Below are 17,670 nucleotides of genomic sequence, written 5' to 3' on the forward strand. Positions count from 1 at the left end.
TGACTAAGTAAAATACATATATGTATATATATACACATATTTGTGAATATGCATATTTAAAAACCCTGAAACACTCAAACTAGATTCTTTGCAAGAACATGAACATTACACTCTGTCACACAAGATAAACTTAACTGGCAAAGAGCCCACCAAAGATTCTGAAAATTTTTTACTCACTATCAGAACTGATAAAAGTGGGTGTCCTATTCAGCTCACAGAAAGGTCACACACRCACACACACACAMAAAAAAATCCCACCCAGCAACCCTCCTCTTCTGCCAATAATGCAATTCCTTCATGCATTCAGGGGGTGCAAGAGACAGCTGAAAATCTGAGTTATTTATGATTCAGAATACGGTAAGTCTTTACTTATTATCTTCTGCAAATAACCAGAATTAATTGTGGGAAAATTACTCTTCTCCTTTGTATGTTTAAACTGGAGATCTACTTCTTCAAAATGACTCGTAAAAATAAACTGGTACAACATTTGAGTACAAGTTTCAGCTGTGACCTAGAAGCTTTCGTAGAGCACTTTGTAAAAGGAGTGTTTTCTCTGCATGCATGTTCTCCTTGGACCCGCGTGTGCGCCCTGCTCTGTTCTGCACACGGCATTCTGACACAGAGCAGGTATCCGCTTCCCCACCACTGAAGGAGGTCCGCGCCACGATGCTGATCCTCCCTGGTCTTTGGAAAGTGCAAGACAGGAGGTGTGATAGTGTAAAGTCATGAAGAACATGACTCTTACACAGCTCCCCTCCTCTGCTCCAGGTGGACTTCTGTCAGAAAAAATGGATGAGTGAAGGCTAACAGACATATTAGYACAACCATATATTTAAGGCTAAATTATCCCCTGGATGACCCTGGTACAGGTGCAGAGACTAACATACAATGTTCAGGAAGAGTTCAGAAAGACTCTAAAAACCTACCTTTGGAGACGCCTTGACACATGCCACTGGAGGAGCACCCTGAGACTGGGATATAGAATAAAATAGATGTGCTCATTTCATGTGTTTGTGCAGCATCCAATTTTTCTGATTTTTTCTATCATTTCTTTTTTCCCCTTTGTGACAAAACAAAAACAAACAAACAAACAAACAAACAGATTCCCAGTTCCTCTTACACTGATGAAAACTAAGCCTACTGGGTTTAATTCTCACTACTGTTTAGACCAGTAATTTATCTCTATAGACAAGTTGTCCCCTAAGGAGTTCAGTAGTGCATCAGTATAACTCTTCTTCGCCCCCATGAATGTATAGAATAGCTGTTTGCAAGATGTATGTGCATCCACCATTCTAGCAGTGGTGAACAGTAAGCCCTTTATTTCTCCTCCTCCTAAGTGCCTTCCTGCATAAAGACACCACCAACCATTTTTGGCTTAGCGGACAAGCAAGGTGAGCAAAACATCAAAAAGAAAATGTGAATTAGAACATATTTCCTACTTTTCTCTTGTACATGGGTCTTAAAAGAATGGACAGAAGCATTGCCAGAAGTATATGAAGGGCGGAAGCTGTGATGCTGGAAGTTCTGGCAATGTCTGTAGTCCTTCCTTGGTACAGAGCAACACTTTTGACCTCCCTCAGTATTTGACAGGGATTAGATCCCAGACTAACTAGGATCCCTTGGCTTTCCTGRATCACCCTCATCAATGTAAGGTTTRTTCCTATTCTTACTGCTCTAATTTTTCCTCTCGCTTTAGAATTCCTAGTTGACTTAGGTTAAGCTGCTGCAGAAACTTGATCAGCTTTAAATACCAGGAAGGTTTAATCAGTTCTCCTGCTTCTCCACAAAATATAATTTCAGAAAGGTTTCACACTTTCAGGCCAAGTCCATTATAAAGAAAACCCACAAAAAGCTTTTGAATAAAACCAAAAGAGACATGTAGATGAAAAAAACCTAATTTTATGTAAATATTGTCTTCTTACTCGAGGCCAATAGAACTGAGGATGACGTTTGTATGCTCAAGTCTTTAAAACACAGCTTGAAATAAAAGCTTTCCTTTAAAAGACAACCATGTAGGCCTGAATGGGTGATGAAACGAGTAACTGTTGTCACTGAAGATGGGAGGGGAAACAAAAAGAAAAAGTGCCTAGATGAAAGGTTAGTGTATTTTACTACAATTTCAATAAAACTGTGGTTACAACCATCACAGAACTCTTTATTGTTTGGCCATTAATTCTATTTACTTGCTTGCAGAGGAGTTCGCACTTGTCCCCCGCTCCCCCTTTCACATAGCGCTACTGTCCCACACTTTATTATTTCATTGTGCATTAGAGTAAGTGTCTGTGTCCGCTCTGTAGCAATTCAGGTTATACAAACACCAGCTCAAGGTTCTAGTAAGGTAATGCACATAGTCAGACAGCGACTTTTATATCACTAACTGAAAAAGTGTCACACAGCAGAGTCTCCAGAGCAGTTCTGATCTATGAGTCAGAATCCCTGAGGTATCTTGGAATAAATGCAAGCAAGAGATGAACGAAAGGATATTGCAGGTGCTTCCCTGCATGCAACCAGTGTTAGTGTTGCGAGCAGAACCGCGTTCCTTTACTTGCTCCCTGGGAACACGATTGCCACCAGCAGCGCCAAGCAAGGGCAGTACCTGACCGCCGTGTGAGATGGGTTCTGCCCTCCCAGTCACATCACCAGATCGAGAGCAGTCTGCTCTTCGAATGAAATCCTCCTCATAATCACACCACCAGTTTGCATATCGAGCAGTTTACAACCCTGAAGCAGCGACACGTTCAGCTATCACATACAGGTCACTTTATGCTGCTGTTTCCAAAAACAGAGAAGTAGGGCAAGCTTTTCAAACTTGGCTGCCTGAAGCAATCTGTCTGTATATGTGCATAATAAGAAGCTTAAYTGAGCAACCTAATTTTTAGATACAAGCATTCAAATCTATCATTAAGTTCCTGTCAGAGACTCCAGAATCTTTTACACTGGCCTATATTTATTTAGTGCATCTGCAGCTAGCCCTGAAAATGAAGCACAGGTGCAATTTAAAACCAATGGCCAAATTCTGACAGTAATAAAAAAGCATATACCTCCAGTTTTGRTTACTTAATTTGAGATAATATGCAGGTCCAATTTTCATAAATACTCAGCCTCTACTTTCAAAACTTTTGAGCATTTTAAGTGCTTTTTCAAAGGAAAAGAAGCAGTGAAATAAAGCCAAGTTCCTGCTTATGATAACTACCTTTGATCAGTTCATTTTGGGGTGGCAAGTTTGTTCAGTTGCTTTGTAACAAGTGAGTGAACATGGCAGGGACAACCTAGTTACACACTGGTGAAACCTCAAGATTGTAGAAATGTTGATAAAGCAAAAGCAATCCAAGACTCAAATGACCCAAACTTAATAGAAGTATGTAACATCCATACAGGACCCCTATAATACAAAGTTCAAAATAAGAAAAAAAAAACAACAATTCTCCCTTGAAGACTTTATGCAGTGGCAATTAAAGCATAATTTGTGGAAAAAATATCAGTTTACTGGGAATAAAAACAAGTTTTTATAAGTCACTGAAAGTTAGGAGAAAAAGTACATCTGAATCATCTGAGCCTGAAACAATCCGTGTCTATTAGAAAAAAAAAACAAAAAACAAAAAGAAAAAAAAAAGGAGGAAAAAAGTTTGAGCATCAAAATGTTCTTTCACACTATGGAATCCAGAATGTTTTCAACCCTTGAGAACTAACAAACTTGCTTGCTCAAGCAATCTGGGCAACAGTTTGAATTAATGATTAGTCATCTTTAAAAGTAGATCATCCTACAAAGGTTATTTTGCCCAATAAATTAAAAAAAGATAAAAGATTTCCTAAAAAGTTAAGCAAGCACTTGGACCTAAGAAGAAAATACAATTYTGCTGTCTTTCTAAGAGACATGAATAAATTAGCATAATAGATAAATCCAGATAGTACTGAGGAACTGCAAGATGTTTTCGCCAAAGAAATAAATAAATGTTTTACTTGGAAACTGAAGACTAAATACATGTGATAATACAATAGAATTGAGTCTGAATACTCTTTGGGACTATAAACGTCTCTCTTGCAAAACTTCTGTTCAAAGAGCATTCCATGAAAATGGATGTAGCATCAAAGTGGACAGAATGAAATAAGAAAATCATGAGGACTTACTATGAAGAATGACAAGCCAAGGCTAATGGGGAAGAGAGACCTTATTACAGATGTTTGCAGCCAAAACCAACAAGCTTGCTTTCACTAGAACTCAAAGAAATAATTTTTAGCTTAAGTACTGGCTTTACCGAAAGCCACAGAAAAAGGAGACTCGCAGAGCTGGACGTGAGAGAATACTTCGTCTTTGGCCAGGATACTAAGTCCGTTCCAAAGTTCATCTGAGTGACTGGAGATCTTTCCATTGTCTTCAGTGAGTTTGGATCAGGCACATGCTCTGCATACAAAGAAGGTAGAATACTTCAAGCCTAAGCAAATAATTTTATTTTGTATGATTTGCTAGACTCACAAAAGTAGCGTTTATTGGCTAGAAACCAACAAGTTCATTTTTTCCACTTAATTTTTCTCTTATTTTAGAAAGTAGTCAATGGATATCTTCTGTGTAGTTCTAAATATTAAARATAGACAATATAAGTATTTAATTATTAATTTCATAAATATAACTTGGAGCACTTTCTAAAACACTACACTACATATAATGCATATCCTAGTCTTAAGGAAGTAGATAAAGTGTAGTTTCAAGYAGAAAGTAATTAATTCTTATGTTTAAATTTCACATTTCCAATATTCTAACATTCTTCTGAGAAAAAAAAATGGAAATAAAATTGCCTTACGGTTCCTCCACATGCTATACTTATATTCTAGTAACCAGAAAGTATTACTATTGTTATTTTAGAAAATTACTATGCTTCAAGGAAAGCGTGGGGTTGTCGAACCTGATCTCCCATTAGCTAAACCAAAAGTGTTGTTGGATGCAGTACCTTAGTAATACAAATATGTCACAGGGTTTATGTCTTTTGACAAAGTTATACTAGATTCTTATTTGCACAAAAGGATTTCTAGATCGATTTAGAAATGGTTCTTTAGAGTGAGAAGTGTCTTTGGTCTACTTGAAATCCCCACCCCTTAATGCCCATTGACAGCCAGAAGCTGCAATAAGTCAACAAATAACCACGGCTGCAGAATAAAGTTTCTTTAGTTCCCCTGAGATTTGTTAAAGCAAGATCACAAGCTATGGTCCAGTTCCCAGTGTATTGCTTCCATAAGCTTTAGGGAAGACCAAGAGCCAAATGCATCAATGAAGTACAGCAGTCCGCTGTGAGACAAGCCTTCTCCTGCAGGCAGAAACACGGTGCTCACACTAGCCCCAGCAACAACAAAACAAATTCATTCTCACCCTCTAAACATGCTCTTTAAGCCAAGAAAGAAATCAGGAAGCCCCTTGAATTAAACCTGTACAGGTCCTCACTTTGGCTGATCTGCAGCATATTCCAAGTGCRTTATCATGAGCTCATTTGTTTCTATTTCCATGGCTGCTGCATTGGTTAGGTCTGGGCCAGCTTGAAGAAAGCATCGGTCTCTCTAGCTTACCACTAGAGCAGTCTATGCAACTATTTCACCAAAGCTCCAGACAGCGACAGCACTTGAATTTGCTTTGCAGAAACAAGAGCAACCACCCAACAGGGGACTTGCACCATGCACGCATGTTCTCCAGCCACGTTCCATGTTCCCCCCCCCCCGCATACCCTGCAGCCTCTCCTGTACCCTGCCATGAAGGCCAGCAGAAAGCTGCCTGGCRGCAGGAAGTCTGAGCGGGATCTCCTCCCGACCTCTAAAGCCAATTACTTGCTTACTTCCAGGCTATTTGCTAGAGTTGCAGGGAGGATAGATGAGATTTCCCTGTTAGAGTCCTTCTCTAGAAAAAGCAAGGCTTGCCTGGTATCGAGCATATGGTGGGAGTCACAAATAATTACGTGTTAATTGCTTAATTGTCTGCCCTARTATCATGAAGGGGGGAGGGTTGTCCTCTACTAGCATTTTACAGCATTAGGTCTAAAGGTTGCAGCAGCAAAGTCCATATGAAAAGCATTCTTTATCCAGACCAAAGAGCCCATATTTGGGGGGAAAATGTAAGAACAGGGCACACACTTGACAAAACTTTTCCCGATAAAGACACTCAAGCTTTGTAGCTTAGGGACTTCCTAAACTAGAAGTGCTCCTTGTGCTTAAATACTAAAGACTAAAAAATCTTGGATAGGAGACCTGCTCTCAGTAATACCAATGTACAAAGACTTCTGACCGCTGGATAGTGTGAACCTGACAGCAATTTAAGGCTGTTTGAAAGGATGAGTGAGCCTATTGCCACTATGCACTAGCAGACTATGTGATGAAAGTGGGGGAAAATTTAACATTTCTACTTAGATTATTAGAAAAAAGCAGTACTTCATCCATCAAGTCTCCATCTGTCCTATGTGGATATCTCCAGCATACCTCTGTGGTATGTAGGCAGAACAGCAAAGGTAGCGGCCGTGGCTTCAGGAGCTTTGAGATAAGCTTCCACAGTGCCCACATACATACAYGCATGCGCTTAGCACAAAAGAGGTTTTACTGCCATAAGATCAGTAAGATCCTGCTGGTGACAGGCTTCCRTGAGTGTAAGAACTTCACCATCGCTGAAGAAACAGAACAGCTGGGGCYGGGGCCCAGTGGGTGACAGCGCAGGCTGCTGTCCCTTGCGGTGTGTGGTGTACGCCGTGATGTGTGCCCAGCTCCCCACCAAACTATGATATGAGTATTAACTTCACTATCTTTTTAGAAAAATCATTTAGTMACACTATATCTAATTAGAAAACAAAAAAAAAAGTGTATTTATCCATGAATTTGCTGGGGAATTCATTTAAAATCCCTTACTGTACACATTGCATGTTATTTTTTCAATTAAACTGATTAAGTATTGGAATACAGCATACCTATGTTTCCTTGAGTGCTCTCATAGGCAGCTGAACATCTGGAGGTAAAAAAAGCAACAATAGAAAAGAAGAGACTCCACACAAGTTCTTCATATTAAGCTGAACAAAAATTCCACAGTCCCCACATGCTGCTTGAAAGTGGGTATAAAATATCTCTGAGAAAGGAGCTGTAGAACTTTAGACTATCAAGGCAGAACAAGGGGTTATGAAAATGTATAAATATATGCATGGGGAATTCTGTGGTGCAATTCCTACCATCTGCAAGATGTATTTCTCCTCTAGGTTCCAACTTCTGTTGCTTAAGAAGCTTTAATGCAAAGTGCGTGTTACATTTTTGCTGCCACTTATACCATATGCATCTCAAAGGTTTGCCTCATCTTAATGAAAATGACATTAATGAATTTCCTTTTCAGAATTTTKATAGTACCTTCTGAAACTTTGTGTTTACAGGCAAAATCTTACATCAGGACAGAAGTGGGAAAGAATGTAGGGAATATAGGGAGGTAGGAAATAGGTAGGCCCACAATCACCCCGTAAAGCTGTAACCTACATATATTTTCCACATACTTTATGCAAAGTAAAGCTACCTCAAGCAATGTTAGCTTGTATGAGCTGGTCTTGCTCAACACATCATTGAGGGTCTCAGTGACCTTGGTTGARTTACAAGGGTGACATTTTTACACTGATACACTGTTTTGGAAGAAAAAATYATGAGTAAGCATTTCTGCACTGTCAAGCAACCGTTCTGTTCCCTTTGGTCTTCCTCTCTCCATGGGTAAAAGTRGCAGAATCGTGCTAATGGCTATTACTTCCCGTGTACATATCTGCATATGGGTGCCTGTGTACAAACGTAAATAAATCTGAGGTCTGCTCAACCTCAGTTGGCTTTGGGAGTGCTTTGGGAACCAAAATAATAAGTGAAATACAGGAATTTCTTTCTTTCTGAAAGTTCTCTGAAGAATTGCCCTGTATACAGTAGGCAGTGTATGGTTTTCACGTACCTAATATATTTTGTCTAACTGTCTTGTTGTATTTTGTGAATATTAATGAATTAAGCTTCTGGATGGAGCCTGTAAAGAGTGTAATGATTGGTGACATTTCAGKGATGATCTGTGTGAAAAGAGACTAATGATTTAGCCAAGTTCATTCAAGTGGCAGTGGCAGAACAAGAAAGTGACCGCTCAGAGGTGGTCACTCAGACCACAGGCTCGTCAGTGCTATTTCAGAAAAATCACGTCTTGTTACCTGTTTACTATAGTATGTTTAGGTATATGTACAATTAAATTAAGTAAATTTTCAAGATTCAAGATTCAAACTGAGCAGTTACCCCATCTCTCCTGAGCATACATATTAACATCAGCATCTGAAGATGCATTAGCAGAAAGTCTTTAACTCAAGCAGCAGCAGAAAGATATGAGTGCTAGAAGAGAATAGTGTTCTGCAGTCGTTCACGTATATCCAGGTCTTTTCTATGCCTCATGCACTGAGACTGGTAGTGACAAATACATCAGAACATCTGGCCAAATTCTGCTGTGATGCAAGTGTTATGGTTTGTGCATTTATCTCAAAGCCAAACTTGTTTCTGGTTGAGGACTAGCAGTATACCTTTGTACCATTAACARCTGAGAGCTTCCCATAGCCTATTCTTATATATATGATATTACTTTACAGAGATGGCTAAAGCCCCACATGTATATAGAGGGATTTTTTTTTAAAGTGTAGATAGCGCCCCTTCACCACTATACCATCACTCTGGAACCCAAAGAAGCATGACAAAAGAAACAAATACGTGTTAAACGAGGTGTATCAAGGGAACAGTATTATGAAATAGTTATCTCCTCTAGTGGCTACTGTCCAATCAATAGATCGTTTGCACGGTTGCATTTGTGAAAAGAAGTTGCTGGTTCAACTAGCAGTGTAACTCTGCTATAAGTCTTTGGATTCTGARGCCTTGAAAGACAATTGGTATAAAAATATAGTCCTTGAATCAGTTTATTGTTTTAATTTAAAAGGAGCCGGGAGATCTATTATCTCATTGGATATAGCCACACTGGCTGATGAGAGAGAAAATGGCTTTTTTTCCTTAAAATTCCTCTGCAGGAGGGATACAGTTGCCATCCTATGATTGCTAGGAAAGAAACAGGAGCTCCTAGAATCAGGGCAATGCCTGCCAATGCATATGGATATTGGTAGGATTTGCTGGAGTCCTATCTATTTCATATCAGCTCCTGAGCACTTTTTCCTCAATTCACATGCACTTTCCAGGAGTTATCCCTAGGCTCCAAGACTAGAATCATGTGGGAGTGAGGAGGAAATATGTAAGYTCTTTCCAGTCCTCCATTGGACAGAGCCCAAATTCCTTCATGTAGGAGGAAGATGAGGTTCAAAACTGGAAGAAAGGGTTCTGCAAGGGAGGCAGATGCAGCCAACTGGAAAGAGGGAGATCCACACGTGGAGTCYCTTCCAAAGACGAATCAGGGTGAAATAGTTTTACATGTTCTTTYGTTGCCCTTCTCACCTTGTAGACATTCCTAAAGCCTGTCTGTAAGCCCTGCATAAAGATGTGCTAATATCCATATGTCAGTACTGGGAATGGTTTCTCCCACACCATTTTCTCCACAAAGATCCAAGTTCATCCCATATGTAATTCCACTCTATTTAATAGCTTTGTAAGAGAAAGGATATTGACCCAGTAAGTCCACCCAAAAGCTGCAGTCTCTGCTGAAAACAGCTGCCTGCCTTGTGAGTAGGGTGAGTCACCACGAACCTCAACTGCTCAGGCCTTTGCAATAGATTCCTGCTCTGGTCTGTATGCAGTTCTGCCTGCAAAACTCTAAATTTTCTGGAAAGCAGCTGCTTGAAAGAGTTGCTTAACTAATGTCCCATAATGAGCAATGAGGACTGCAGAGAGGCCCTTGCCCTGAGGTTTTAAACTATTTCTGCTGAATATGTATTTGTACAATATTTACATTGTATTTATCCTACTCCTAGACATTTGTTGATTAACTTCAGCAACGAGGAAGGATTTTTATTCTTTTTCATGCATTACTTTTTATTTTTTTTAGAGGCAGGTCATGAAGATTCACCTTCTTTTTCTCAGTGAACTAGAGTAGGTATGGAGGTCAAGGTGGACTRACGCACCCAGAGGTATTAAATTGCTTTGGTGTCTCATCAGTACATCTTGATCATATATATGGTCGGAGAAAAACTGAATGCCAGCTTTACGGCCAAAAAGGAATTTCACCTCTGTTCAGACTGGCAGGGACCTTTTGAGAAGCTAGAGGGGGGAATTTTCCTAGGATCATGTGGGAATGTTATTCAACAAATTCTTTTATTGCAATGATTCAATGACCCTGGTGGTCCCTTCCAGTCTTATGTTCCTATAAATACCTTGCTTAAGAACTAATTCCTCTTGACAATCTGGCAGAGCTTCAGTTCACAATACAGCATGTCATTAGTTAGTTTATCTTATAGCTAACTTCAGGGTTTGATTTTTTTTCTTTATTGTGTTATTCTGGATGGTATTGCTTTTAATACTAACTATTGAGAATTCATTGTTAATGAGTAAATAAACTTGTAACTCCAACAACAGATGCTCTAAATTAAGAAATATGAAAGTAACATTCCTATTCTTTAAGAAAATAATACATTCTAGGATCCTAAATTATGAACGTGTACAAGGTCCAATTTAAAGAATCTGCTTGGGACAGAAATTCACCCTTAGAAGACTATAACAACAGAAATTACAATTAGTCTTAACTAAAAAAGAAAATAGAGTGTAGAGGAAGGAGCTGAATATGAATTAATTAATATGAATGAATATGGATTTTTTTAATCACATAAGAGCTTTTTAAAAATTGCTTTTATGGTGGAATAAAAGATGAAATAACAGTTTTATGAAAATGAGTTTTCATGAGCTGTGCTGACCAAGAGATAAACAAGATAAACCTGGTGCATTCTTGACCATAAAAATCTATATAGAAAACTACTGTTATTTTCCTTATGTGTGTGAGAGAGATAATAAAGTGGAAAAGGCTATTTCTAATTTCCCTGTGTCCAAATAAGTGCAAGGGAAAAATAATTGGTAAGAATTATGGCCAGCCTTTCTCACAGTCATCAAGAAGTAAGAGTCATAAGGTAACTCCTTTCTCTCTCCAAAATCCATTTCATAGTAGTGTGTATGGTGTGACGTCAGGCCTTCTTCAAGGTATTCTTGGTAATTCCCTCTTTACCTACTCTAACAAGGCAGAGAATTGTTCAAGATTTTACCAGGAAAAAAATCCTACCCTAGATCCACTGGCAACAGAGGGAGCTTCAAGCTGGTACAGTCCTAGTCTGGGCACTTCAGTTAAATGCCTGTATAAGTTGCTATGCTGGACTTTGTAATAAATTTGAAAATCCACTTCAAAATCTTGCACACATAATATAAATTATTTTGTATCAAATTACATAAAGTGCCAGTGATGTGTTTGTGTGGTGGTATGCATACACATGCACACATGCACTTTGATGTATGTTTATGTTATAAGAAAGAAAAACAGCTCACTACCATAGCCTGTGAAAAAATGAAGCTGGTTTACAGAAAGACATGGAAAATATTTACATGAAGATCTCAGGATGAATTGTCTTTGAGAAGTGAGCTTTATCTAGTTGTACAAAATGGATTAATACTTCCAAAGCCCAATCAAAAGCAATATTGCATTTGTTCTGGTTAAGTCTGATTATACAGAGAGACCATTCTGACCTGATGGAATAAGAAATGCACACACACTCACACAGAAACAGTGGTAATAAGAGATACTTTACTACTGACCTCCGTAAAGACTTATTGCCAAGACTCATATTGTCAGTGACATCCAGGATCAACACTTGCAAGCAGTGGACTCGAAATGAAGTTGTCTGCTTTTGGCAACAAAATATTCTGCATTTAGCAAAGGCATATGTTTCAAACTCAAATGACTTCACTTCAAATTAAAGCAAAAAAAATGTTTTGAAGTGTAGTCATTCGATAATCATTTGCTTTAAAATAAGCAACATATTTCTATCTAATGGGATCCACATCTTTAACAAGTGAACCAACAGTGTGACAAACAAAAAACAACCTGCTCTTAAATGTAATTCCAAAATAAATTACATCTAGTTCTTTTTTGTTGTTGTTGTGTTCTGTTTTCCTTTTTTGGCCGCCTGCAGAACTCCCACAATTTTTTCATTGCTACAATGACAAATGCTATGAGAAAAGACCTGGTCCACTGCCAAAAATCTACTCTAGACTTCAGTATATGTTTCTGCTTTCAAGAGTCAATTGTTTTCCTTCTCTCCCAGGGGCCACTAGCTACCTTATTACCAGGAAGAATGACCCCTTGACAGCGCAATTGAGATCCAGAAACTCAACAAAATTGTAACCCCTCCAGTGGCATCACAATTCTAATCAACAGCAGAGGGCCTGGAAGACAAATGCACTTGTGTATAAGGCCACCATATTCGAAAGTGGCTTCTTTACTTGCAAAGAAACCTATTTCTATTTCGTTTCTTTTGATATTTTTATTATCCCTTTTCCTGTAACCTTTCCATTGCGAGTGTTCTTAAGGTAGAAGGGTTTTCACAGCAGGGGAATTATCTGCACTCAGTTTACACAGTTTGCTGCCTTTTCCTTCATATGCAATCTATTTTTTTTGAAATGTGCAACTAGACGTGGGAGCCCCCTAGTTATTACTGATTTCTTCTGTTATTCAGCTTAGCTCACTAGCAGAACAACTTTTTTTTATTATTATTWTTTGGAAAGAGTTTTTGCAAGAATATCCAAACAAATGGTAGCAAACAGGATAGCCATGAACTAAAAATTGCTCACAGTCTCTAAGAGATCCTGAGATCTGACTMCCACTAAACAGTAATTGGGAAATGCTTTAGATAACTGTAGGGGATAATTTCTCAGGATGCAGAAGGATGAAAAGAATCTAGAAAACAGACAAAAGCAGTCTGAATGGTGGGATATAAGCACACCAAACCCACTGCCTTCAGCAGAGCTCTTGGTGAACACAGCAACCTGCAGAGACGGGAGTCTGCAGCATCGTGGCCTTARCTACAAAAAAACCCCAGCAACGATGCTCTGCTGAATGCACATTGGAAAGAAGGACGCGTGGGCAAGAAAGCATGAAGGCAAAAGAGAAACAATGACTTTGCTGCTTTTCTCATACGAAGGTCACCCCATTTTACAAACCTCAACGTGGAAAGTCTGAGACCCTTAAGGGATCTCTGGGAGGAGCAGCAAACTGCAGCCGGGCACCTCTGCACCGGGAGCRGCACAAGCAGCAGTAAGGCAGATTTTCCTGTCCTGCCCTGTCCAACAGGATGCCACCCTGTTTCAGAGACAGKGCTATGTGCCAGGCTTGGTTTCCCTGCAGGGCACAACATCTCTGCTCCGGGGGGACAAGACGGGGGGAGGATGCTGCGCAAAGGGCCCTTCCCGGCTAGGAACCAGCCCGAGACGCCGCTCAGGGCAGCCGGAGCAGTACGCTGGTTTTACGGCTGCACGACGGGGCTCTAGAGGCAGCGTGGCTTTACAGGTGTTTTGCCCCCGAGAACCTAATCTCAGGACTGAGGCCTTAATTAATGATCAAAAGTTGAAAACTGACAACTGCATCTTTTGGCACTTTTATCCTAAAATGTATTGGCTTATATTATCTTATGTGTTAGGCCATATCTTTTTAATTTCTGTACAGAAAGGACAGAAGCAAGTTACATCGATTGCTTCAATGTATAAGTGCTATATATTAAAATAATACGCTTAAATAACACTGTCAAAATACAAGACCGACCTGACTGATGGAATATTCTTCTACAAAAGCAGCTCGGAGCTTCCCTTAAACAGCATGAAGGAAAATCTAAAGAAAATAATGAACAAGAAAGTAGCTTCTTCTGCCAGACCCATCAAGTTAAATGGCTTTTTGTATTGTTCAGAGCTTGTACACTATTGTGTTCTGTGGCAGAGGGTAAAGAGAAGAAACTTTCAGTGATGTTTTGATGAGACAACAAATAAAAATAATATTTTGACAGAGAGCTCATCGTACTAAAGAAAAACAAAAATGTGTTTCTCTCACTCAAACAGAAATCCCCTTAACACGAGGAGCATTGAGGGAGTGTGCAGAGCCATCCAGTAATACTTAAAGGAAATGTGCCATTCATCGCAGAACGTGCAGCGTGACTAAAGACCACAAGTGCCTGGCATCATCTGAGCTTAGTTTTTAATACCTATGATAGACATTTTTGGAATATGTTTCTTGAAAGTAGTGTCAAGGATTTACTTCAGCATTAGCGTATGTATGCTGATAGGTTGAACTGGTGCTCACATACCCAATACACAGGAAAAGGATTATTTTCCTTATAAGTACGAAGTTTATTTTTTATATCGATGGAGGACTTATTTACCTCCCTGATGAAATGTTTACCTCACTCTGCCACATCAATATTAACCTCACAGATCAACAGATCTTCATATCGACAAAATAGAGAAGTCAATATCTCCTTATTATCATTTAATAAGTATTTCATTGTCAGTAACTGAGTGAGAACAAACATCTGTGCAGTATAATGGCATGCACTTTAATTTTGCAAGGTTACTACCTTGCATATGTTTGACAGAAGAAGGCTAACTCCTAGTAAAAATCACCCAGTAATATCAGCATATAAAATGACAACATGTTGAAGGATGTTTAAATTGAACAAAACAGGGTGTTTTTTTAGTCCCACTTCTGATATACAAACGTTGGATGTGTTTTACTGTGTCTTCTGACTATGATTGATAGGAGATGCATCAATTTCAAGGTTTGTGAATTTAAGTAAATTGTTGTCAGTGGTATCGCTTCTTCTTTTTTGTATTTTTTTTTCAAATTATCTCCTTACAGAGAATAGAGTATTACAAATTGAGACAGGATATACATAAAGCATCAATTTAGCTTGAATATCCACTTACAATAGTAAAAAGAAAATAGTTGTGATAAGAATGTGAGTACATCAGAGTTGTTCAGAAAACTCCAGAGTATTTAAAAAAACAAGCACTTACGTTTTTCTTTTTCTAAATAATCTTCAGTGTTTCTGTTTTGAAAATACTTTGCCGGCCTTTCCATTCAAAGAACAAATACAAAATTCACACACATGAAAAAAAGGAAAGAAGAGCTTCAAGACTATCTTTGTCATAAGAGTAGARTTTCATTTAAATCTACATGAGCAAAAAAATATATATCAAACTGCTTGCAACCTTCAGGAAGTTTGCTAACCCTTCATTGCTTAATGGTAATGCCTTATTTAACTAAAAGGCCTGAAGAACTTTAAGACAGAGAGTAAACATCGTGCAGCAATGCTTGCTAAGTTCCAACACCTTCAGAAATTAGCTGGGTCTGGTTTTAAACTAATTTTCCCTAGATCACTTCTTCTCTGATAAGGTCTGGCTTGTGATCTGGTGCAATGTACAGATACTTTTTATTATGTTTTCCATTAAATGGCCATGAYTTTTGTTTCCATGTATGTGTGTGTTGTGTCTACTAATCTACATGCCTGTGTATATACAGACAGCAATGTATATATAATTTATGTATGTTTTTGATTTTATCATCAGATTTTATAAATGAATRAAGATACTATCTTTGTTTAACTGTTTTCTAAAAGAGGCAACATGGAATGGATTGTGTAAATCCAGCTATACATGTTGCTGATTAAAAGCTGATGGTAACAGTTAATATACAAGGGGACAGTCTAGTTTTTCTTCTAACATTTTTTTCTGGGGGAAAAAATGAAAATTAGACAGAAAAAAGAGCATTTCCAGATGTGACTGTATAGCGCTTGATTTGAAGCACTTTTGTTATCTCCTTAATAATGCATGTAAGAAAGCTCATATGAAATGTTATGTTAAAACTCAGTTCTAGTAGATATTTGTGCTTAAGAATTGATTCCTTATCCATATTTTATGGAGAAATAGCTCAGCACTGGATTACAGCACATTATTTTCCAAACTCCTTATTAGACTCTGCATATCTCTCTACTGTGCCTCCAGGCTTAAATTAAAAACAAAACTTAAGTAAAATTTAAAGAGACAACATTCAGAAACTTCTTTTTTACAAAGCTTCTGAAAGTTCATAATTATTTTTGTCCCTAATAGGCTCGCCTTTGAAATAATGTGATGGCTAGGTTTGTAAATCCACTTGGAAAGATCTGGCATCCCCGTAACCATTAATGGGAGTATATATCACAAAAATGATTTTGCATATAAATAATGGTATACAGGATTTGGCTTAAATTGTCTGCTTTCATTTGATTTTTCCCCCCTCCAAGATAATTTGCAGAGAGGCAGGAATATCARATTGAATGCAATTTGGAAATAAAACTTTGATAATTGAGCTAAGTAGGTTGAACTTGTCAGTCACCTGTGACCTCCTCCTAGTTACACATAATTTCAAATATCTAAATTTAGAGGGCTTGTGTAGAGTTATAGAACATTAGCAGAGCAATTGGGTTTTTACTCTGGAACCACATTATCCTTTGTAATCTGTTGGCTTTGTTTCTATTTAAGCTGGAGGGGCCTGAGCGCAGCACCCGGCTGCTCTGAGAAGGTGCTTGGCTGGCGGCTGTGTTCAGGGAGCGAGCAGGGRGAGCAGGATGGGGCCCAGGGAGAGCCTCCGTGCAGGGCGTTACGGCAGCAAAACAGCAATGGCCCTGTAACAGATGAGAAACTAAAGCTTCACAAATAAACTGCGTCTCCTGAGTAGCAAGATCTCCTTTAGAGACCCCTACTACCGAAAGTTTGCAATCGTCCCTGTGTGTGAACATAATATTTTAGTGCTCATTTCGAAGGGGTTATTCAAAACACCTTGGCAGCTGAACCCTTCATGCTTTCAGGATAATTATTTCTAATCGTGATTGGCAATAATAGCAATTGCCATATTCAGCCAGCACCCAGCTGTAACGATTTTGTTTTATTATTATTATTATTATTTGGGTTAACAATCAGCACTGACAACAATGTCTCCCAGCCCTCCTCCCCACCGCCCAAATAAATAGAGGAGGACCAGGCAGCAGGCTGCAGCAGCCCTCGGGTTTCCGTGCCCCCCCGGCCCCGCACCCTCCCCCGGGCCGGGCCGCCGGCGCGGGGGCTGCGCTCGCCCTCGGGCCGCCGCCGGCGCGGGGATGGGGGGGAGGGGGGAAGCGTGGCTGGTCCCGCGTGGGCCTCGGCGCCGGGGGGGCTCGGCTGAACGAACCGCGAGTGACCTGGGCTGCTTCGCTGCAGCTCCCCCCTACCCCCCCGCCGCCTTAAACTGCGAAGGGGGCTGCAGCCGCCGCTGCAACCAGCCTCTCAAGAAACCTCCGGGGTCGACGATGCATCGCTCGCTAGTGACCCTCCGTGGGTTTATTTATTTTAACCAAATGGCCCGCACGGCTCGCAGCTCCGTGGGGCGAGGAGGGGGCCCGGCGGCGGGGAGCGGCTGGCGGAGCTCGCGGGTCGCCCCGGGGCTGCGGGGTTTCGTGCTTGCGGGGACGCTGCCATCGCATGCTGCCCTCCTCGCCCCACCGGGAAAGGTCCCCCCCGCCCCGGTAATCGCCCTCCTCCTCTTCCTCCTGCTCCTCCTGCTCCCCCTCCTCCCACCGCCGCCCGCTAAGGAGGAGCCGGGCGCAGGCTGCCGGCGGTGCCCGGCGCGGCGGCCGCTGCTGCGGGAGCCGAGCCGCCGCCGGCGCTGCGAGGGGAGCC

This window comes from Rhea americana, unplaced genomic scaffold, assembly GCF_003343005.1.
Source record: "Rhea americana isolate MKP2758 unplaced genomic scaffold, rheAme1 scaffold_245, whole genome shotgun sequence".
NCBI lineage: Eukaryota > Metazoa > Chordata > Aves > Rheiformes > Rheidae > Rhea > Rhea americana.